This window comes from Bombus bifarius, unplaced genomic scaffold (assembly GCF_011952205.1).
Source record: "Bombus bifarius isolate JDL3187 unplaced genomic scaffold, Bbif_JDL3187 scf7180000008013, whole genome shotgun sequence".
NCBI classification, from domain to species: Eukaryota; Metazoa; Arthropoda; class Insecta; order Hymenoptera; family Apidae; genus Bombus; species Bombus bifarius.
The window spans coordinates 344927-368848 of record NW_022884389.1 but is presented as its reverse complement, the minus strand read 5'-3'; the positions used below and the strand labels follow the sequence as shown (position 1 = coordinate 368848).

Sequence of the window (23922 nt, the reverse complement as noted above, 5' to 3'; positions counted from 1 at the left end):
TACAGCAAAACATTGATTTAAAAAAAGAGTTACATTAATCAAAGAAGCGCCAACTATTATTTATTTATATATCGTAAAAATATTTCGAGGTATAAAATGAATACATCGTTATCATAGCATGAATCAGCAAAGTATAAGATCTTCTGAAGCAAAAAACCTAAACGATACAAAATATACGTAAGAAACCTTCAAGAAAATACATCGTGTTCCTCGATGTTAAGGATTCCTTAAATTTATGGTAACACACGCTTTAGCGGTGTCGATGACTTTCGTCGTTACAGCAGACACGGCGAAGTCGTACATTGTGGTTCACCATAAATGATTGCTCGTCATTAGCGATCGTGTTCCCGACCATCCAACATTATCGCGCCACGCACCAAACAAAAACGAGGCACTATTCATTTCTCTGTGATTCCCGTTCTCGATGTTTTTACTCCATTAAACGTGAAATCTCTCCAACCGTGTAAATTAATGAGTTTCTTGCTGGTGAATTACTCATGAGATACCATGTACATGGAAGATTTCTCATGGAGAGGATTACAAGCATATATTTGTAAATTTTGTGGAATATTAATCCCTTTAACGAAATGTAATAGACTGATGGCTCAAAAAATGTTTAAAAGGTAAACGGTGTGAAAGAGGACTGTAATTTTACAATATGATTGTGATAGTAAAAAATACGAAGGTTCATAAAATTATATTTTAGGGTAGATCATCAGCATAAGTACTTATCAATCTTTCATTCTTTTTTATCTGACGTTATGTTATTTCATTTTTTAAATTTTCGTTTATACGGAGCGTTATAAAAAGATGGAGCAGTTTTTCAAATGTATAACACGGAAATATTTTAGGTGTTAGATGTTGATATAATTACTGTATCGAGAGTCACTGAATTTTGCCGTCGAAGCAAATTTTTTGATCATTTTTAACATGAAATGATTAAAAATTTTGCTTGCCTATTTCAGTTTATTTTTATTATATAATAAATATGATAAATATTTTCATATAATAAATATAGAGAAATATTTCACATAGAAATATAGAGAAATTTATGAATTAGGTGAACGGTAAAATTTATATATCCAAACTCTGAAACTCTATACAAATATCGTGAATTTTCAGCATTAATAAATTTTTTTAACGAGCATAGCCATCATTAAAAATTATATTCATACGCTATAAATTAAATGTATGGATATTTTGTCCGCACTTGTAATTCACATGATAAATCTATATTTTACAAGCATAAAATAATTTCTAGAACGGCGAAAGAAAAGCTAATTTTTATTAATTCGAGTTTAAACAATATAATCTTACTTATTCGTTCCTTAGAATTTATAATCTAATAATATACGAAAATAATGTATTATAATTTACGATGCGCTAACAATCACTGATATATTAAAAATTATAGTTAACAATGTATCCTAATTGTACGTAATTTGTTTGATAATTTACACAGAATGTGCAGTTGTACTGAAAAATAATCTCTATACGAAGGTTCCAATTGCCTCAATGAAAAAGAAAGTTTGTATTGCACAGAAATGCATAATATTTAAGAAACGCGTTCGTATCTTCTATCTCAATCCGATATATCTCTTTCTCTATCTTCTATCTCTTTCAGTAACGTCGCGCAAAGTGTTAGGAAAATATGTAGCATCGTAAAGATGAAAGATAAAATTCAACTGGCGCGAATTGAAAGTCGAACGAAACAAATTTACTACGCGAGTTTACGAACGAGCGAATCGTACCTACGTATACGATCTTTATCGTCCATTGCCGTAAATGTTAAAAGGATGTGCAGAGAGGATTCGGGGGAAAAAAATATACGTAAACACGCGGAGAAAGTTGGAACGGGAAAATGTTCCGCTCAATTATCCTTTAAACGGCACGTTTAGTAGTTAATCTGATTCTTTTTTGTTCCCTCGTTCGAAACTTTCAGCCTCGAGGAAAATGATCGTCGTATAGCGATAATAATGGGATAATAATATGTACATATACACATATGTATATATGTATATATGTATATACATATTTCGTTGTCGGTACGAAGACTTTAATTCCATGGGAACTGACAGGCACCCGAGTTTCCAGGTGTTAGATCTCTGGTTTCACTTGATTTATAAACGCGATTGTGGCATTAATATTTATACGCTCAGGCATTGTTGTTATCATTAATGCAACATTGGATCACAACAGAATCTTGAGAAGAACAGAGATTCTCTCACGCTCAAGTTGAAGATAAATAGATGAATTTGATAAGTTAACGGATACGTTTTTCAATAAATTGGAATTTAGCAAAAATTAACCAATAGAGTTTAATAATACTCGATAATACTAAAATTTGTATCATTGTAAACTGTTAATTGATTTCTGCATAAAACTGTTTAGCAACAATAACGAAATATAGAGAATTTAAATCTGGCTGATGTAAATAATTCGTTTATATTGTACGAATATTTGCAAATTAATTGATATGTATTGGAATATTCTTAGGATTGTTTTGCAGTGTTTATACCTCTTTCCTAACACTTCTTCGAAGTACAAGAAACGAGGTTCCCAGAACGGTTGGAATGCGACCGTGAAACAGTTCACACATTCTGGATTGTAAATTTTGATCGTGAGAAGTTGATCCCGTGTGCTTGACTCTTGGAGAGTGAATCGTCGATATAATTCTATAGACATCATTTAAAATGTGTTTCTATGTTTCTAGAGTTCCAATGAAACAATTCAAGTTAGTAACACGTCTACATGAAATATTCATCTTGTAGCATATTTTCCGCATATTAAAAAAATTGTTACCATGTATGTCATATAACTCGTGTCCATTTATTAAATAATGTGTTTAAATTATATGCCATCAACAAATTTTCGAATTTTCCTTTGAACTTATAGAAACAAATCTTAATTTCTCAAAACTCAAACAAAGTATATCATCCGATTGTTTTCTGTCAAACATACACGTATAATGTCATATTATACTTTTTATTACTTCTACGCTTCATAGCATGTTTTTTCAATTTTATTAAATATTTTAGGAAACATCAACATCTAACAAATACGCGTTATCAACGTTAGAAAATAAAGATGCCTTTATGATATCTTCTGTTGAAGTTCCAATCCGAAGATTACGAAAACAGAAGAATTATTCAAAATAATTCTCTATCTCTTTTAAGAACTTTAATAGTTCTTTTCAATTTAATATTTTACAATGTTAATATTTCCTAAAATATTTAATAAAATTCAAAAAACATGCTATGAAACGTAAAACTTTCAACTCAGCGATTAAAAAAAAAATACCATTCATAAACTGTTAATAAAGCAACCCATAAAACTGTAAACCTCGGTACACAAGATTCATGTACCTACTCAAAATGATAATTCCAAAGGATATCGCTAACCGATTGTACAAACGTAACAGAAGATTAGACAAGAAAGAGAGAAGAAAAAGGGGATGTAATGGGCAAGTTGTTTGGTCGCGAAACCCGGATGCCAAACCGTAACACCATAATCACCGCTCGCCGTAGTTTCACCGTTAATGACGTTGGCGCGCGTTTGTAACGGGCGCTTCATCGCGATGGAGGCCAGTGGAGTTGCGTCTATTCATCCCGGAGGATTAGCCCGTGCCACGGGTTACAGGTACTGATCGATGCCAACGTTAATTGCACGCAAACGTAACGTACGCGCGCGCTGTTATGTAAATGCGGCACGTATTCGCCAAGCCGAACTGTATTTCCGTTAAATCGAGGCAATCTTCCAAGCCTGTTACAATATCGACGGCAATAAATTGTTGGCCGACTTGCTATTTCTGGGGTTGAATATCGTTTAGCCAATTAACTGGCCGCTGATTCGCTTTTTATCTCTGTTTCTTTCGGGAAAGTGTTCGACTTCCTTTTTCATTCTCATTTTCTCTCATTTTGCTTTCTAATTTCCATGCATTTTGAACAAAAAAAAAAAAAAAAATCCTATTTTCCGGTAACGCAGTCAAGTTTTCTTAGATTAATGGTAAATCGATACCGGTTAGACGAGCTTCTGGTGGTGGTCTCGTATCATTTTTAGGTTTTCTTAGATTTCTTTTAGGAAATACTTGCCTTAATAGGCGGTTTAGTAAATGATAACACGATACGGAATAACGTCATTCATTTATCAGAGAGATCGCGTTGGTGTATTTAACAGTAAATTTCCTTTTACTTGCGTGGTTTTTATTTGTCGTTGATCTATTCGCGTTGTAAAAGGAGTGCTCGTAGATTTTCTGTGAAGTTACGTAGGATGTATAGATTCTTGGAGGTTTCGAAGTTTCGCGGTTGGAATGTGCACTGATGGTGTTTGAGATTGATTATGGCTGATCGGGCATGTATGTGTTACACGCATGCGAGATTGATCGCCGGTAATCGGGACTGTTGACATAGTTGGTGTTGAAATTTGCGGAGTGGAACGCTAATATAGAAATTTTCTTCAATATAGCAAAGACGAGCTAATAATTGTAGAAATTCATTTTAATGTTTCATTAACATATACATTTTAGTTTCATAATATCAACATTTTCATAACTTTGACTACGTTTATCAAATAATAACTTCGACCTTTAGTTTCCTGAAATCCATCATCAAATTGAAGGAAAATTACATTTGAAAATATACTTTTTATTCAAACGAAAGGGAATAGATCTTAATAAATTCATTTAATATATTTGTATAAATCAAACAGACTGTACCTATTTTTTTCTAATTAAATTCTTATTATGTTACATTAGATTATTTTAATCAAAATAATGAACCAAATCTCATACATAACAATTTAACAGTACACTTATTATCTCTTAGAAAAAAAGATGTTATAAATACTAATATTCGATTGTAACGAGATTGAAGTAACATTTAAGTGCACGACAATTGTCACAAATTTGTTCACAACTAAGAAAATCATTCTGATAACAGCAATGACCTTTTTAGGAATATTCGTTCATTAACTAAACTGAAGTTTACTTTAAGTAGCAAACTGAATTCCAGTTATAAATATTTTAATTTTATATTATTAAATAGGTTTTGAAGATATTAAGTGAAATTAACATTATATTTAAAATTTGAACGTCTTCAATGTATCTTTGTATCAATACTAATATATCTATTGAAGCCAAAATTCAATAATCTTGCAAAAATGTTATACAATTTGTTTTTTTCTCTTTTTTCTTCTAATTTAACGGAATTAACGAGCAACGATCATCAACTTTTTATTATTATAATCATTTGCGTTTCTTCACTCAAAGGATTCCTCTCTAGTTAGGATTAATTATTATTATTACTATATGTGTTTCTTCGCTCAAAGAATATCTCTCTGGTTTAGATTAATATATACGGACTACGCCAAATTCGTATTAACGTGATTATTATAGAAATGCTCGTACTATTGTTGATGTATTTATTATTTGACTTCTATCAATCTCATTATTATTACTATTATTATTATTTACATCTTAATTTAATAGTAGTATTAAAATTTTGAAAATATGAAAAAATACGAAGCGTGTCTGTGTGTGTGTGTGTTATTTCGCAGCTGTTACAATTTTCAAGTTAAATATAGTCGATATTAAGTAACTAGATCCACAAGTTTCGACGTAATTTATTTTACTGCAACTAAAAGCGTCTCAATCGACTTACATGAAAAATCAAATGAAACCTCAACTCACCTTTATGAATACAATTTATCTCGCGTCACGGCAACAGACAACAAAAAGCTGCCTATAATAAAAGCTAAAAATTACGCGACAGTGACATCAATATGATTCGATATCATCCATATGATCGTTGTTTTCAATGTTTTGTGCCAATCACGTCACGATTTTACCGCGTTCACGATTCATCGGAATAATAGAATTATGAATGGGGAAGTCGTCGCGCTACGAGCACGGACGTATAAGATAATTGCGACTGGTTGCTAATTGGACGGTGCTCGCGTAAGCGTCGCTTGTTTAATTGTCGCGATGATTTACGAGACTCGTCGCCGGTTAATTGCGCGTTCTCGTGTCTCGAGCACCGATGAAAAGTGAAAACTCGGCATGTTTTTCCATCTCGTAAAACGCGTACAGCGATACTGACGACGACGTGATTGATGGAAATCCTTCGTGCCGTCTCGTTCGTTTGGAAAAGTTGCGACGAACGCTTACGATCCGCGAACCAGGTGAAAACGTTGTACAGCTATAATGGATACTCAAGCCTGGCAGGAAGCCTTGCAGCTGTTAATTGGAATTTAAATTGGAGTTTTGAAAGTGTACACAATGGGAAACAGCGATAAATATATTTAATTACATTCCGGGTTTCTTGAGATGCGCTGTGCATTTAGAGAATGCTTGTATGTAAACACCGCTGGCCAATAGTCTACATAGGGTGTCCTAAACTTAAATCGCCAAACTGCAAGGGTTTAATCCACAGGCGAAAAGAAGGGAAACAACGTTACGTAAAGTTTGTCAATAAACGACGACTGTATTTTCCATTACAACAGACAAAAGGTGACTATATTTTTGTGCCAGCGTAGTTACATATTTCTTATCGCGTGGTAGCAATTCCTTGTTGTTGATAGTTATGATAATAATGGAATGAAAAATGATTACCTAGTATTTTTTAATTCTTCATTTCGAAATGTTGTCCTTGTGCTCGGGTACAAGCTTGACATCGATGAACAATGGAGATAATAATATTTCGAAATTTCTGAAAATTTCGTTGAGTTTCAGGAACTGCATTTTTTATTCGTTGCACTAGCTTATTATGGGACCTCATTTTTGTAGAATAAACCTTTTGTTTCATAGTTCCCAGTAAGCAAAAAAATCATGGAGGCTAAACAGCTGGCCCACTACGATCTTTCCATCTTTTAAATGTGTTTCTCATAAAGAACTAGCGTAACGAATAAAAAACGCAGGTTTTGAAACTCGACGATATTTTCAGGAACTGCGTAATATTATTATTTTCATTGTTCGTCAATGTCAAGCATGTATCCGAACGCAAGGACGACGTTTTGAAATGAGGAATTAAAAATACTAGGTAATCATTTTTTATTCAATTATTATCATAACTATTAAAGACACGGAATTGACACCACACGATAAAAAAAAACGTGCAACTACGCTGACACAATAATACAGTCAACTTTTTGTCTGCTGCAGTGAAGAATGCCTCGTTATCTGTTTCATACATACAATAATCTTTAATAACTCTGTAACAAAGCGTTTATTGACAAACTTTATGTAATATTCTTTTTTCCTTCTTTCTGTCTATAAATTAGGTTTTTTGCAGCTTGACGTTTTAAGTTTGGGACACCGTGTATGTGATTATTTATTTGTAGAAATTTGTAGTAAAATTTATATTTACTTGTTGAATTTATATCGGGACGAGAGTGCAAATAATATAGAGGAAATTATGAAAAATATAAATGATAGACATTCCATAAATTGCAATTAATATGTAAATTGATACAAGATTGGAAAATTAGTAACGAGTACTACTACGTACTACGTATTATATTATACATTACATATATATTGCACATTATATATTTATTTCCTTTAAAACTAAAAATGCATATCAAACGCTCCAAAATTATATGTTTAATACATTTTGCATGGCAGAGCAACATTGTAAAATGCTTACTACAAACGTTGTATTAAAATGTCGAGTAAGTTTTCGATGAAACTTCGTTTCACGGCGTTGCAATTAAACTAATTTAACCGAAATCCGTAACAGAACCGTAACACGAGGAGAGAATTCAGTGTCGCGATAATAACGTTAAATAATTGAGTTTGCGACACGGAAAGGGGTTAACTTTTATTATCACGCTTGTGGCGCGTAACGACTCGACTTTCAGAGAAAATAATTAGTCGAAACGGAGGCTAATTGAGCGTGGTTGGCGTAATTCGACGGTGATTTTCGTGGAAATGAATATGTAACGTAAGCTAGGCCGGTCAACGGCTTTGCGTATTGTTCGTTATACTGTGTAATTATGTGCAAATTTATGACTCACCGTGGACCTTGGCTTTAGGATAACGGATTTACCGTGCGTACCAGTAGCGCTCTGCGAAAAGAGAAGAAAAAAAGAAAAGCATAAGCACCTCGTATACTATGTAAAAAATGTAAAACAGTTGGCGAGGTAACTGTAACGTGTGTAATTGCTGTTCAAAAGAGTTATGGTGTTATAGTGCCGTAGTTAGATAATTGTTTGAAATGTAACGTTTAATATGATGAAATATGCATTTGCAACAGTGGTTCGAAATACGTAATTCTGAATAATTCAACGAGCTAAGAAATGTGTAACTAGTTACTGTTATGCAGCACGTTTAATAGAAAAGAACCTTTTCGGGAAAAGTTCTTTCCAATTAAATAGATTATGTGTGCAATAGTCTTCTTTCTTTAATATTATGATAAATTTTACGAAGTATTCAATGAATAATCTAATAAAAAAGATAAAATAAATTGTATTGCGAAATATTGTATTTCTACTACAAGATGATTCACATGGGACAATATTACGGTCTAATTTGTTTAAATTAATTCGAATATTTTATTGAATCAGTTTAAAGATTTTTTCCTAGCGTGTTTGATTAAAAAATTATAACATCTTTAAATTAGCGAAATCAGTTTAAAATATATTTTCAGGAATACTATCTTAAGTATCATTTTTGCAAATTTTAAGTATCATTTTAACAAATTAAAGTACATGTTTTCATACTATCTTTAGTGTGATTTATATTTTTAACAGTTCTCTGTATCTTGCGCTAAATATTATATAAATACTAATTAGGTGCATTTTTACTTACATAATAAACTTAAAAAGAAGTAGACCAAAATAAATTACTTTAATCTACATAATATTCCAAATTTCCTATAAAAATAATTTACAACATATGACAGTAAGTATACTAATATATACAAATATCCGTTTAACTAAAACATGCTTTGTTCCAATTCCTCGCCCTTTCTGCATAATCTAGACACACCAGAAATATTCATATATCAACCAATTACATTTTTCATCATTTGAATTTTCATTGCACTTAATCGCTTACCAACCTGTTCCTTCAATCTTGATTAGAATTTAATGACTTGCATAGTATCTTTTAATCGACGAAGCACGTACATGAAAACTGTATATCATAACGCTCGAAAACAAACTTTTTTCATTAATTCCAGATGGTTCGAATAGCACGAACAAGGAACTCGATCTCGATCGCGGACATTTACGTAATTCTTCCATTAGCAGCACGGTGAGCATTTTTGCGGATAAGAACAATGATCTGCGCGAAGGTAGGCGAACAGCTGGAATTCTCTGCTGGCCTACAAAAAGTTCCTCTTAGAAATGCTTAATGGTGGCTCGCAAGGCATTTGTAGGAGTATCGAACGTTTTATACCAAAAAGAAAAAAAAAAGAAGGAAAAGAAAAAACACTGTTGGACCTATATACGATGCGAAAAAACATGTGTCGATTTGTACGCGATGTACAAAATGTGTAGAAAACGAATTCTTGTTTCGTAGCTTTCACATTGAGTTTCAGAGATCTCCAGAATCGAAATAGCTGTTTAAAGGACTCGTGCAGTTACTTGTTCCAGGAATATCAATCGACTGTGTAAAGTGTAAAACGTCGTATTGTTCGATAGTTTGGCAAAGTTAAATTAGCTTTTGCAAAATAATTAGCTTGTAGCGACAGAAATTTATAGAACCTGGTGGTAGATTTACAAAATCTCGGTTACAGGAGCAAGAAGTGATAGGTATTTCATTCGTGCAACGTACAAATATTTTTGCTTAGGTAGTAACTGATAATACTAGCTAGTATTATTAGCGAAATTCTCAATCTGTAAGTTACTATAGTTGTTATACATATTAAATATTTTTGCACTATGATAACAAGTTCGATAATAAATTAAGTTTCACAAGTAAATTTTACGAATTACAAGTTACATATTTGATTGTACTATTCGACGTAAAATTGTAAAAGAGAAATCTATAACCTACAACTCTTAGCTTATTATTTCATTGATATCACTAATTGATAGATTATTTTGCAAAAGGCGCCAGGTACCTAAGTAGAAGAATATCGCCAAAGTATCTAAAAACAATTCGCATAGTAATTTGCATTAAATTCGCTATTTTTTGATAACGAAACGTATCTGTAGTTCAGAATCAAATAATAATCGGAAGTATTTTAATGAAGGAATATCTTCATTTTATTTATGTAACACTACTAACTACGTAATACAAATTCATGAAGTGCATTGCAATTTACAATGTATAAGATTTGCAGGATATGAAAGATAATATCTTCTAGCAAAATAAATGAAAGATAACACAGTGGAAGATTCTCGAGCTTCTTTTTGAAACAAAGTTTACGACAAAATTTAGTTGGTCTTAAAATGATCTAAGTGTTTATAAATGTATTGCTTAAACGATATTTAATACCAAACAGTTCTCATTAATTTTTTAAACATCTAGCATCGAACAATCATTATTTATCTCTTAATATATAACTTGCTTTGTATTCAATATAGAATTTATGATCTCCAAAATTAAAGTTTGATCTTCAAAATCAAATAATTTCCCCATTGATTTATCACGATATTCAGAAAAGCCAAAAAACACGCCAAAAGATTTCCTTGTAGAATAATCCTAATTCCATTCATGTCTTAAAAGTTTTTCTCTCAATAGGCAGGAACTGTTATTTATAAACTTCGTAATGTATATGATTCATGTTTATGGGCTAGAGAATGGGGCGCGATTGCTATTTTTAATGAATTGTTGATACTTGATCCGAGCCACACGAGAATTTTGCTGGTCCTCTCTCGTGGAATTTCGATGCCATTGATTTAGTAAGCCACGCAGGCTCCCGTGTCTGGTTCTGAATACAATTTCACGTCCGGCCGACGATTTTTGGACGGTCTGTCTGCCGAGGGTCAACGATCCGTTCCTTAATGCAAGAATGCTACCTGACGCATTCGTAATTGCTGGTCGTATGATATAACACGGCGTTGATAAGCTGTTCGAACGACCGATTGCCTAATATTTATGTCACAAACCGGTAATTGTTCGACATTTGGTATTCTTTTCATTCCTATTTCTTTTTTTAAATTTGTGATTTTCTTAACGTTTGTCTTTCTCAATGATAGGTATATTTTTAGTTTCTTTTTTTTATCTTGATGCTTCAAATCTTTTAATCGTTATTTTTCTTTAAGTTTGACATCTTTCAATTTGTATTCCTTTTCCGTTTGATATTTGAAAAATCCTTTTCATTCTAACTTGTGTAGTTGAGATCTCTAACATTTCTCTATTTTCCTGATTTTCTGTCGACAGTTTCCTTAAAAATGAGTGAGAAGAGGATTAAGGTAAAGCTTTTGAACTACGAGAACATCGAAAAAGATTAAGCTGTATATACGAAAGAGGTAGCCATAAAATTGCAAAAAAAAACGTCAGATTTCAAAGTAAAAAAAGAATTAATGACTCATGATTATTAACTCAAATTAGAGTAATAGTATAAACGCAGTAGCGGGATTTAATAAAGCTCCTTTTTTTCTTGCAAACGTGTTCCAGAACTCTAATTAATATTGCGCCCTGCAAACTAATTACGCCTCTTTAAGAATTTCCTTTGATCGTTTAAACGAGAATTTCCCAGCGTTTCTACGGCGGCGCAAATATATTACCGGATAAAACTTTGTAACGTCAAGAAAGCAATGAAATTGCATTCGAACTATCTACAAAGTATAATAGTACATAAACTCCTGCAATAGCCTCGATGCTTTGAAATTTTAAATGGAGCTTTTTATTAAGAGATTGATTTTCCTCTTTTTTAATTTTATTTCTTATTAAATTTCAAAAGTACTTATTTAAATATGAAATATGTCATAAGATGATTAGAGTACTAAGTTATCAGTATAAGAGTAATATTTCCGTGTGTAATAATTATTATGAAACGCATCTATGTATCCTATGTAATAATACTACTTTCATGTACTTTAGCTATATCGCAAAGTTTTACTGTTTTTAGCTGCAGGCAATATTACATATTATTCTTTTAAAAAACAAGCAAAGTTTTATGAGAAGAGAAATAAGAAATTTATAACATTCTAACTCAAGGAATTCTTCGTTTGATTCAGTAAAATAAGCACATGTTAAATAACAAAATTCTTGTGTTTTTTCTTTACAAAAATTAAAAGGAAAATTTTTAAAAATATTTTAGAAACAACAATTAATAACATTAACATTTCGCATTATGCGCGTTATACGTCATTTAAACATATTGTATACTTTTCTAATTATCTCTTTCTTTCCTTTAAAATTACACTAACAACTTTAATTCATATGTAGACCACATTTATCATTTTTTGGGTATGCTGAATTAGTATGGTAAATATGGTATCATATCACGTTTATTATTTGTATCGTATCGTACATCTAATTAATATTAATGACCAGACTGCGGATGTTTATGCATTTATGGTAACATTCAAAGTGAAAAAATGCACAGAATACGTGTAATATGCAAAAGTGTATAAAATATACAAACTTTTCTCTATTTGCCTTTATAAACATATGAATTTGCATAAATATCAGCAGTCTATTAATGGCATTCCAGTTTCGAACAAGAGAAAGATAAAAAGGCAAAACGCATAAAAAAGGGAACGTTTTAGCGTCCTGCAATTTGCATTTGTTTCGTAACAAATTTTTGCAGTTTAACCACACGTCTCGCTGGATATTTAAATATTTGCTAATAGTGGCACTACTTTTTTCAACTTCCTACATTCTCCTTTCTCGGTATTACCCGTATCCCACGTGTTTCGTGACCAACATGTCAAACACAGCGAAACGATCGACTACGGTTTGATCAAACGGAAGACATATCATTACGAAGTATAATTATCCACTGTCTTCACAAGTAACATGAAATTTATGAAAATTTCGAAATAATGAACACGAAAATTACTACATTATTTGAACGACTTTATTACTAGAAAGGGCAAAGGATAACGAAACTAACATGAGAAACTAGTAGAGCAATTACTTTCTTATCGAATCCAAAGTGATTTATGTTCAATAAGATTTGATCCATGTAAAAAGAAAAAAGAAAAATAAAGCAATTGCAGAATTCCCAAGTGTCTTATACTAGCCATAAATGTATATCTACCGCAATTCATAAGTATTTGCAATAGTTTGGTCGATTTTTAGTAACAGTATTTGAATTATTTGAAGTATTTGAACAAAATGTACAAATTAAGAATGAGTTAATAATTCCAAGCTATATGTAGTATTTTTTTATAGTGTCAAAGAGGAAGATTATAAGTTTAAAATATTTATTAAAGGACCAGAACCACTTTTGTTTCGTTATTTACTGTGTATTATTAAATATTTTACTATTTACCAGATATATGTACGACATACATTTATTATTTAAATATAGCTCTTTAAACTAACGTCAGAAGAGATTCTATTAATTTAAAGAAAGTAATTTCATTTAATTTACAATTCAGAAAATAAATAATTCGAGGATGAAGAGCTTGCCAACTAATAAAATGGTTCTGAAAGGTTTGACAGTTGCAAATCGTCTATTGGTATTTAAAACAGTAATTTAATTGCGATATAATATTCTATCCTACGTGTATAACTAAGATAATTATGAAGAGTAAAATTGTTGTAGTTTAATTTATCCGTGATGTTGAAAATCAAAACGTGTTCTATCAAATATAAGCAAATATTTGAATACTTTCGAACACTAGTGTATATAACTCTACAAATGAAATAAGTGCTCTTTGCATTACTCATTTCTTCCACTAATATTTTATTTTAATTGCATTGAGAAAACTCGTATGATTTATAAGAGTTATACAACTATCCCATATATTGTGTCAACAATTTACATTTTACTATATAATTTTCATGAATGTCTTGATATATTGCGACTAATTATTAAGAATGAAGTACAAGTAAAATATACATGTGCCTACTGCATTCCAATCTCATTTAAGTGCCAAATATGTCATAAACTAACTGCAGCACCAAGTTATCAACACGAGAGTAATATTTCTTTATTTAATAACTTTTAAAAGAAGAATGTACAATATCCTGAGTGTTCTGAGTTGTACTGCTGAGTGTGATTTGTCTTGCAAATTTTTACCGCTTCGATCTCTAAGAAGAGAGTTGACACGTCATTTTTCTAAAGCAAGCGCAATTTCATGAAATATGAAGTTATACGTTTAAAACCATTTAATTAAGCAGTAAAATTACACGTAACATTCTCCACGCTTAGAACATGCAACTTGCAACATTATCAGAACGACTTCATTACCCTAGAAAGCGCAAAGAAAAACGAAACTAAAGGAACTCAATTACTTGGTTACCAAAGCCAAAGTGATTTATGTCGAAGAAAAATTCGAGAGCATACCAATGAAAATATCTTAATTAACACACCTGTCTCACTCGTGTACCGTTTTAATTAGAGAATGAATATCAAAGTGGAAAAAGATTCCGCAAATAACGAATTCGTAACGCGGGATTATTCGTCGCTTCTCCCAGGGGAAAGTGCCCGTTAGGCTGTTACAAATATTCACGCACAGTCATCAATCATCGATTCTTTTCCTTTCGAGCGAATAATCCGACAATGAACCGCAGCTTCGTATAATACGCCAATTATCCTTAATGCAGATTAATCAGATCTTTGATAGGAAGTGAGATATTCTAATTCGCAACAAAGAGCTAAAAATTTGAATGCAAGTGTTCTCCATTTGTTTGAGACGAAAATTTTCAATTAGAATCACGTGTTAATTAGTTCAATAGACTGTTCTGGAATGTAGAGTAGAATAGTACAGTTAGATGCAAAAGTTTTCTATACTCTGCAAAATGACCATTTATATTCAATTAAAATATAGATAAATGCTTGCTGTGTAGTTATTATGTTTTATATTGTGACGATTTTCTTTTTATTGCTTTATGCGTTAAGTAAATTTTTACAAAAAAGTAAGAAGATTTTTTTGACGTATATTCATATATAACTACCACTCAAAGATTTGGAAACGACCATGATTTGGAATTGAACATTTTCTCTTTTTTTTTTCTACTAATTCTGTTTCGTATTTTATTCAATATTTTGCTTATATGCCTGTTTTCTAACTTTTCCATTTTTGAAACAAGAAACGAATTTTGTATAAGTAATAGTGTACAAGATGTTCACTTTAATAAAATATACCTGTATATATAACTTGAATTTATAAGATTTCACTTAATTGTTTCCGAACTTTTGAACAGTGGTGTATGTCCTAAAAAAACACAAAATTCGGTGAGAAAAGATTTTTATATTCAGATTAATCTATAATTTATGTTGGTCGTTAAAATTAGTAGCTAATACAATAATTAGAACAGCGATCCTTAAACGCATCAACGCTAATTAAGCGTATAGAAATCTCTGAACTTCCTGTGTCAGCCATAATAGCTGGAATGAAATTATAACGAGTTATGGATATCTGTATTCAGAATTTAATCACAGAAACACTTATACAGCTGTATTTAACAACTATCATTCTTTTTCTCTACACATCCGAACCGGATATTTATATATATTTAGAAAAAAATTGAAAATAGTATTTTGTTATGTATTATTTACTATATTGGAATCGAGAAAAAGTTATATTAGTTATTAATTCTTCTACAATATACATCACAACCATTTTTTATACTAACAAATAAGGCTCGTAGAAAATTAATTTTAGAATTAATTACTTTCAACGTCGTTATATGTAGAGGTAGCCAATTTGAGAATTTTATCTAAAGACTAACATTCTCCGCCATTGAATTTCATAATCGATGTCATATAGTAAAACCACGAAATAGCAATAACCACGAATCGAATATTCTTATCTAAATCGGAATTTCAACGTGCACTCATATTATGGCGTTTTATTGGGAAATATTATCGGAATAGAAGACAAGAATTTTGTGTAAACCCGCAAGGAATCTATATCTCCGGCTAAAATTCGAACAACGATCGAACAAAATGATTTCATCTTTCTGCTTCATTCAATACGTTCACTTGGTTCCACATCCTTGGTTTTCTTATAAGGTAGACGTATGTAAAAAATCGGCATTTTTCAGATATCTGCAAAAATTAATTCTGAAAGCAAGCTATTATTAGGATAGGAGCGTCATAGCTATCCTATAATGTTGATTATTAATTATATATTAATTATGCTATAATGTTATGTAACAAGAAAAATGTTACAATTTACGAAAACTGTTTTATCCCTTTCTTTACTCGTGAGAAATATACATAAATAATATAATTAGAGACTCTCTTAAAACGTGAACAATTTTAGCTAATTTAATTATGTAGATATGTAGATCATGTTCTTGAAATACGAGCTTCCAGAGTTAATAGAGTTAATTGCTTGTACATTAAAATTACTATGTATAGATATCCACCGTGAACAACTTGCAGAATAATATAGAAATGTGAAATAATAGGATACTAGAAAAACGAAATTACAGAATAATATATGTCCCCAGACAGAATTTAGTTTATGAAATTTTCCAGGACGTATCTTGTGCGTGGGAGCGTTTCAAAAGTAGAATAGGTCAATGAATAATAGAATAATAGAAAATTAGAATCGTAAGATAATATGTCTCCAAATTTTGTTAATTTAATTCGCGAAATTCGGTCGAATAATGAAAATACCTTGCAAAATTTATTTTCAATGAAAGACGGCGAGGAAGGTGTGAAATACAAATATAATTGTTAAATAAATAATAAATTAATAGAAGAATAAAATAATACAATAATATATGTTCCGAAATTGTTTAATTTGGCTTATATAATTCAGCCAAATGACAAAAATATTTGTGAAAAAGAGTGAAGTACGTCATGAGTGGAATGGGTCAATGATTAATAGACTAGCAGAAAGATAAGATCGTGGAATAATATATCATTTCAATCCTTCTAATTCGGCTTATAAAATTCAGTCAGATAACAAAAAAAAACAAAAAACAAAAAAAGATTGCCAGGAAGTAGCGAAAAAAAAGTGAAAATCAACCATGAGTGGAATAGGTCAATAAATAAATAAACGACGACGTGCAAAATTGCTGAAAGGGTAACGAGAAACGAGCATCTCCTTCCAGGGGAAAGCAGCTCGCGAATATACGTGCAGCATTGTTCGTGTGTGTACAATGTGCCGGCTAATGAGCGTAATGATTCCTTGGAATGTGCATCTAAACTGCTATCTGCGGCTCGACGCGTGCACGTACGGTTCTTCACGCGAGCTGCACACATGTGCTAACCGAGTCAGTCCTCGTTTTACATACGTTCTAGTGGAGAGCATTTATGGAATGAGTGGCATTAAATGATGCTTGAAAGAACGAAAGGGGACTTAAGGTATCTCTTAAAGCGTGATTTTAACCGAGAATTTTCGTTGGTGATTAGCAATTAGAGAAATGGAAATGAAGTTCCATAGGTCTGTCTGTCTGAAAGACGGATATCGTGGAAATTTATCCACGAGATGATCAGATGTTAATTCACGTTGTTTATGGCACATGCATTATTCATGGTTGTATGTTTAAGAAGAATAAGAGTAATGAATTTATAGGTGAAAAATATCACGCTTTAAGGTATTATCTAACGCAGTATATTTTAGGTTGCAGTATTTGGGAAATGGAAAAAAACTTTGAATTATTGAATCGTGAACGAGTACTTCTAGAAACGTTATTGTAATGTTTATATTAATATAATTATTGAGAATAAGAAAATATTGTTTGATATTGGATCATAAATGAGGATTATCTTAAAAGTAGATTCAGGAATATTATTGGAATGTCATATAATTGTTGAAAATAGAACAATCTCGTTGGATTTTCAATCACATTGGGTCAAGTATTATTTTAGGTTCAATTGTAGTAACTTATCTAAATGAGATTCTAGACGAAGGAACTCTGTCAATTCAAGAATTTTCGAATGGTGGAACTGATAACTCTTATTAATCTGAAACGATGGAAATAATTTGGACAGGAATAGTAGAAAATAGAAGTAAAGCTTTAAACAAACGGTCATTTCTTGTTCTATTTATCAGATATAGATAAAATATAATACAATATAACATCTTAAAATATCAACTAATCAGCTTCATATCTCTGAAAATGTAAAATCAGAACCATCTATCAAAAGGAGAATTAAATCTCTTGAATACTTCAAAAAAGGAAGACATTCATCGATACTAAAAGCAACGGCGGTTAATTGAAAACCGGAGTTACCCGTTAATTAAACGTTTGTCAACCGGAATAACTACACGGAGTTTTAAACGAAACTTTCTTTTTTTACGTACTTTAGTTGGAACAAAGCTCAGATGCAAGGATAACATTGGTTATAACTTGATTACAAAATAAACGGTTTCCATCTGATCGATCTGTTCCCGTGTGCGACATCGGGAGAATTAATTTCGTTCGTTAAGTTAAAGGATTCCCCGTACCGAGTTTCTTTTATCGCTTCGTAATTTATGAATTCGACTGCGTGATAAATTGCACGCTAAAAGCAAGCCCGAAAATTACACCGTGATTTATAAAAGCGCCTTGCATTGCGAAACGTCGCGGGCGTAATAGCTTTGGCAATGAGACTTTTAATTGCCATAATATCCACTCGATTACATTCCATGTCCACTTGTCATTTCGCGATCATTTCCATACCAAGATTCTATTTCTTTTCTTTTTCTTGTTCTTCTCTGTCGGCTAATTGTGTAATTTTGCTAACTTTGTCGTGATATAAAATGTATCGTGTTTGCAAAGAAACGCGTGCAATTTGTTATAATAGTTTGGAAAAGAATTGTGATATTTAACGATCGAGTTTGGTTTTGCGCAAATATGCAGATTGTATTTCTGTTGTGATAGCGATTGTTTTAGAATTATTATGTCTAGAAATACCTTTCTAAAGTTTATGTTTAATTCTTCTTGTACTTCGGTTGTTGCTATAATTACTTTACTTTTCCGTTTCTTCTTATTTCCGTTATATTTATTGCCATACAGAATTTCGTATAAGAATTACTATATACAATTACAGGTAAAGCGAAGACAATGTAGAATGTGTGTTTCAGTAATTTATCGTATAATGAACAAAACGGTATCTTGTAAACGTTTTATCACGTCTAGCGTACTCTATAAATTTTATCTCTTTATATTTATCTATTCACATAAATTATGAAAATTCACATCGTATACGATGTTATGTTGGTTTTGTAAAAAATACTGTTGAAAGAACAGGTGTCATGAAGGATCAGCAATTAAATACATCAGTATTCAAACAGAATTATACCACCATTAGCAGCACAAAGCAACAATTACATCGATGTAATTATTTGCTATGAGATTGGTGCGTGTGAAACATTTCTCTGAAATTTTAATTCCACGGGTAAATAACGTCCATTACATTTGGTTCCGTCGTTAATTATCTACTAACATTGAAGAAAAAGAAGTTTGTTACAAGTCACACGTATTGAATATTAGGAAGATGTAGAATAAAAATATTACAACTTCATTATTAGTCATGAATAATCGAAACGTTCGTACGACTTCCTTGTATGTATTGTAGTATCGTAAATAATTGTGATTAGTTTATTAATGATAAATGGATTAAGCAGATGTTAATTAAACAGAAAACAATGGTTATTAAACATGAACTAATTGCAACAAACGTATAATAATTAAAACAACTAGATAATTAATTAACAATTCTCGTCAATGCAAATTCAACTCGCCCTTACAACGTTAACAACACTATCTCGACAACGCAATCCGTACTCTCTGACTTCTCAACTCACACTGCTGTTAATTCGTTTATCGTCTTAACCCCTTGTCCTTTGTCTTAGCCCCACTACGCACATGCTCAGCAACCGCTTGTTTATAATTCGCACCTCAGCAACCGCTTGTTTACAATCCGCACGACACCCCCCAGGCCCCTCGTCCACGATACTACAGTATAAGTTCAACTTTGGAAAAAAAGCGTCATGAAAGTTCCTGAAAACACGAATTCAATGTTTTAAACGCTTTAATGCATAAATTATTTTGGAAAAAAACCGTAAAAGACTATAACGATTTTCGTTAAGAGAATTTTGTAATTCTAGAACAGACAACTTTCATAAAGCCGATGGAATGAAAGCATGTCCACAGAAACACAGAAACAGAAACTGAATATCACTCTGAATGTGCACGGATTCGTGCATAAATTACTTTGATCAAATATATGACTTTACTAGGGGACCACATATGGTTAAAGTTTTATTTAATAAAATATTTCATAACTAGAGCGCGGATTTCCATGCAAATTTACATTTTCATGAACACAGTTAAGCAGATAGAAATGAAACACCCTTTTACCATTTATTAACAATTCTATCGGGTATTCTACTATTGAGTTGACAACTAAGTGACTGTCATTACCGCCTAATGCCAAAAGCAGTTAGCAAAATTAGCCCTCACTTAGTTGCCAACCCAATATATATTATATGCTTTTTTTGCATTTATGCATCTTCAAATGCTGCATGAATGCATAAAAATTCCCTCTCCACTAATAACATTAAATATTTGCAATTTTATTAACGTGGCTGGTGTACGAAATGCGACACTCCTACAATAAAATTAAAAGGCGATAAAAAGAGTAATATCGAAGAAATCCAAGCTGATACCTCGATTTTAACATTATGTCGCAAACAAATTTCTGATATATCGATGAAACATTATCCGACACCTTCTCTTTGCCAAAATAAAATCTCATTTCCACTGCAACAGGCGAAACAGGCGAAATCTTGTATCAGTTTCGTGTGACTGAAAAATGATCATTCAACCGAAAGGCATACTCGCTGTGCATTCTCCGGGGCGAATGACAGGACTCAATCTTCTTATCGTCAGCGGGTTATTAATCGATCTCGATCAGGGACAAGCGTAAACGAAAATCCGTGTATCTGTTTTGGAACGCGGTTGGAATCGATCGATTCCGCAGAAACTTTCTCTTGCGAGCGGCTGGTCGGCAACCACTCGTTCATTAAAAATACCTTTTCATCCGCTCATACACCGCAGCAAGATCTCATTGCTTGTATACGCAGAGAGACTCGCTTACCTTGTTTCGGGGAATCGTCAGATCTGTTTTCTTCTTTTTTTTTTTCAACGAAGGTCCTCAAGTTCGTTTCAACCAATTTATTCCGGGATCGGTATTTGCGAAAGTCGAAATTCCTGTTCCAACCTCTTTTGTTCGATTTCTGCATTCTTTATGCTCACGTGCGCGATCTTATGATACACGCGAGCAAATATACACAATTGAATTTCACAAGAAAAAACTAACTTTATTCATACATAAATAACGAGGTCTTATTGTGGTATATGAACGAATGAAAAGGTATTTTTAATGAAATTTCATGAAACTGGTATTGTGCAATGAAAAGTTTGAAGTTACAAGCTTGTTTATTGAAATTGAGAAAATTTGAACGAAGAAGGTTTAGAAATCGAAAGATCTCCAATAAGATGATATTCGAGGACGCAATGATTTCGAATGATTCAATTTTTTTTTTTAAATAGGAAGGTACTCGATAATAGAAACATAAAAAATATAAACGTGTTTTAGAATCAAGAAATTTCAAATTCTCAATGGAAGAAGAATAAGTGATTAAGAAGAGAAGAATTTTAAAATAACAGAATATTCCATAATATTCAAACTCTGAAAATATAAACGTATTTAATAATTAGAAGAATTTGGAACCGTCTAAACATTTTTAACGATATGACATATAATTAGATATTTATAAATTAGCGACGAAAAGAGAAGACTTTTAAAAGGAACGCAATTGTTGAAGTGTTGCAGATAGAAAAATAATTTTTTAAATAAAAAGAATAATTAAAAATTAAATGAAATAAAAGAAATACGATAATCCAAAAACTTTTAATTTAGTTAGTATTTGGCTCGATTGATTGCAGATATTTGGCATTGACAATATTCAAATTAATTAATACTTAATATTAAAACAATCTTTAATGGAAAATATCCCATGATAAAAGAATCTTGAAAGAAAGAACATTTCGAATAAAAGACTATTTGATCGAAAGATTCGAACGCAAATCACGCATCACGATAAACGATGCACCGTTTGTCTTCAGCCTTAGGCGTTGAAATCACCTGGTTCGCTTAACCATCGTGATTTTGATCGTTAAAGATGATTAATTCACAAAAGAATACGTATTAACCATTGAATATTATAATTTTCGATATTAGTAGAAATTTCTGGTTTGTACACGTATTATTATCGTGATTACCCTGCGTGAAAGTGGAGATGTTTGCGATGATTTTAAGGTTGTAAAAGCGAGTATACACGCGTATTGGTAATGATGATGGGAGAGGTGTTCACAGGAATGATCGTCAATTTTGGTTTTGTTACTGTTTGAGAGAAAGTGCATAAATGCATATGAATTATAAGATCGAACGACATTTATTACAGACCGCTTAAAAGTGGATCTTTCTGAATCTTTCCTATAAGCCATAAAAACGAAATAAACGTCTGTTAGTTTAATACCGAGAACTGCTACAACGTGTACATAAATATATCGTATATTGATGATTATAATTAGAAGTAGTATAATGAAAATAAATGGGTATACCTAGCTTACACTGAATATCTAAATATCTTCTTATTTTGCATAATATTATATAAAACATAATGATAGGTTTAAGATATAATGAGTGGTTTGAGAGCAGGAATGTCGCGAAAGAAAAATTTCTTTTTAAGATTATTTTTTCTGAGCTCTTCTAAAGTCATCGTTATTTCTTGACGAAGCAACATAGTATATTCATTTTTAACTACTTATGACAAATTATGATTTAAACATTTTGCAATATCGTTACAAACGAAGAAAATATTCAGACGTTAGTTCTGAGTCGAGATATTCCAAATAATTGTACTCCTATTCCAATAAAAATCATCAGAAAGTTAGGCATCGGTATTTACCAAAGCACGTTCAAATACGTGCAAATCTGAAGTTCATCGCGATAAATTTAGTACTTGCAGCGTTGAAGTACGAATATGTCAAGAAATATACAGAGACAGCGAAACTTCTCCAACCTATTTCAATATCTTCCTCCTATTTTAAGAACATATTATATATACACATACATATATCGGTTATACAACGATTATACAACGTAGCTTTTAAATCTTTCACACAGCACTAGCACAGACAGCTTACAAACCTAATTAAACGTTCAGACGAAACATGTTCAATTAAACCTCTTTAGCTTTATCAGGTCCGATAATCAGCAGCATGCGACTTAATAGCCCTCAACTTTCAAAAATGTCTGTCACAGTTCGCGTTATCTGGATCGATCGATTCGACTCAAACTCGTGGAAAGAAATCATCGTGAGTCAGCATCCCTTTCTACCTCCTTCCCCAAATGAGAGGCTCAGTGGAGAAATTGTACAAGCAGATATTTTTCAAGCTCAAGGAAAGCGTAGGAGATGATAGATGACGTGTTTATCCGTGAATTTTTAAGTCTTTGCACAAACACTTTCATGCACAAATAAGTCTACATAATAGACACGTATTATTAATAAAACGATTAATCAACTGTTGACTGGTTGATATTTTGTATTTGTGCGATATAAGGAATAAAAATACGATACAATGAAAGCTGGCGAAAATTGTATTTGCGTGGGTTATAGAAAAATAGCGGATTATGTGTTAAATCGATAATCTGTTGATCTAAGACTCATTGAGAACATTTGCGGTGAATTGACTTAGTTGAGAAATGCCGTAGTCGGCTATTGTATCCTTTCTGCTAATTTTATGGCATTTTCTAGTAACCTATCTACGATGATTAGTGAAATGATCAGTGAGAAATAGCTGTTATATTATTTATTTTCAGGATGAGCAATACAATCTCTCAATTC

At 31.9% G+C, this 23922-nt stretch overlaps 2 protein-coding genes across 2 annotated transcripts in view; one reads left to right on the top strand and one right to left on the bottom strand.

The window, feature by feature from the left end:
- LOC117206900 (class A basic helix-loop-helix protein 15-like) overlaps positions 1-23922 on the top strand; it is a 258718-nt gene that overhangs the window by 47943 nt on the left and 186853 nt on the right. The window lies entirely within an intron of this gene.
- LOC117206901 overlaps positions 1-23922 on the bottom strand; it is a 283190-nt gene that overhangs the window by 126004 nt on the left and 133264 nt on the right. Inside the window, exon 2 of the transcript XR_004487448.1 lies at positions 8011-8061. The gene's annotated coding sequence lies outside the window, so the exon portion shown is untranslated. The remainder of the gene's footprint in view (positions 1-8010; positions 8062-23922) is intronic.